The following is a 1,824-nucleotide window of genomic DNA, read 5'->3' as shown; positions in this document are numbered from 1 at the left end:
CAATCAGCTTAGCTCAGCATGACTGCAGCATTAAGATTGATAATTTTATCCCTGCACACAGAAGAAAATACATATGAAGACGAGTACCAATGTAATGGCTTTGACTTCCAGAGAAGACTCCACCAGCATTGCTGTGACTTTCATCCCCAGCCCCCTAAGTCCAAAAGGATCAACTCTCAAGGGCACTCTTGCCRGGACTGATCTCACAGCCCCAGAGCACAGCATGATTTTTCATTTCAGAGCTTTAGCACCGGGGTCTGCACATTCACCTTCCAAGCACAACCAAGTCTGTGTCTCACAATGACTCTACTCCTACAGTTACGTTCATAGCAAGACTTGCACAGAGAACACCTGACACTCACAACATTATTTTATATATATATACACATGTATATATATCCACACACTATTAGATACTGGCACTTCAAATCATTCTTCCTTCTTCTTCTTTTTTTTTTTTTTTTTTTTTTTTTTTGGCAGTATTACCCCTCTCAATGACTACTGGATAACATAAACTAATTTCACGCCACTGATGATAAAGGCTGAGCCCAGGACAAAATCAATACACCAAAGAAAGCAAGTGGAAAGGAAAGGAGAGGCTTGCTGCAATTAATTAGGGCGAGAGTTATCCATAAGCAAAATAGTGAGGGAAAGGTTCAAGTCATGTAATGTATAAATGATATTAATGAGAGAGCTGGAAAAAGATATATGGAAAAAGAAGGTTGGAGAGAGATTCCTAAGTAGGAGGAGACAGGAAAGATTCATAGAAAAGCWGATACTAAGAGGAAAAAAGACATGGAAAACAATAAAGAGAGAGGGGAAGAGCATGACAGAAAGGAAGACAGAGATGACATAATGTGGTCACTCACTCTGGGAGATTTTCTGGAGGAAGATGGATCTTCAGGGCTGGTTTCTAGGCTGCTGACCTTCACACTCCTTTGAGTCCCATCCTCAGAACGTCAACGTTGCTGCCAGTTACTCCGAGAGCTTCTTCAAGAAAGATTTTGAGGGCCAGGGGATTGCGAATGAAACCAGGATCTTAAGTGCTAAAAACGATCCGCCTGGGACTTTCAGTCCCCTAAAACTGCTAGTTTTCTCCTGGGATGCAAACGGTCCCTCTCTTGGCAGCTAACCACTAAAGGGGAGGCCTCCAGGAGGGGGCATTTTCTTCTCTTCACTGGCTGTCAGATTGAGAGAGCGACTTCCACAGCGTCCCTACCTGGAAGTGTCTGTCCTCTCTCCCGCAGATACACCTCGTCCTTAGGGCTAGGCAAATCTCTGAAAGAATTCTGCTACCTCTGTGGGTATTATCAGCAAAATCTGTCTTTTTCCTTCCCTGGAGGCGTGTCTTCCCTCCTTGCAGAGGTTATTTGGAGAAAAGCCCTCCTGCTTTAGGAACCGAGGGATCTTCTTTAGGATGAAGGATGGCCAGATCAGCACTGGAAATTATATTTTTATCCAGTGGTCAACAGCAGCTGGAAAGGGGACAGTACCCAAACCCAGGCCTGTCTTAYTCTGCCGCTTGCTGACCAAACGTATGTAACTAAAACCACTAGGCGAGCACCTGGGGGGGGGGTGTCTGGCTTGTTTCTCTTTGGGGGGCCGCCCCTCTTCCCCCGGGGGCTCCCCGCTCGCTGTCCGGCCGGGCCCGGGGGAAAGCTGGGTGCCAGCCGGGGAGTCTCCCTGCCTGCTCAGAGGAGGATTCCGGATTCCTCCTCACGCGGCGGCGACGCAGCGGGCACGGGGCAGGTGCCAGGGAGGACCCGCAGCAGCCCCCCCAGGGACGCGGCGCCCTCCCTGCTCCGCTCCACGAGGGAGGTCTCC

At 48.6% G+C, this 1,824-nt stretch overlaps 1 protein-coding gene across 2 annotated transcripts in view; it reads right to left on the bottom strand.

The window, feature by feature from the left end:
• The window catches only part of FOXJ2 (forkhead box J2), a 27,242-nt gene extending 25,681 nt beyond the window's left edge, over window positions 1-1,561 (bottom strand). For both annotated transcript variants that reach the window (XM_026046941.1, XM_026046946.1), the window contains exon 1: window positions 870-1,561. The gene's annotated coding sequence lies outside the window, so the exon portion shown is untranslated. The remainder of the gene's footprint in view (window positions 1-869) is intronic.
• Window positions 1,562-1,824: the final 263 nt, after the last annotated feature.

This window comes from Nothoprocta perdicaria, unplaced genomic scaffold (assembly GCF_003342845.1).
Source record: "Nothoprocta perdicaria isolate Ctin4 unplaced genomic scaffold, notPer1 scaffold_464, whole genome shotgun sequence".
In the NCBI taxonomy this organism is placed as follows: Eukaryota; Metazoa; Chordata; class Aves; order Tinamiformes; family Tinamidae; genus Nothoprocta; species Nothoprocta perdicaria.
The sequence above is the reverse complement of the archived record's forward strand: the minus strand, read 5'-3'. Positions and strand labels throughout refer to the sequence as shown.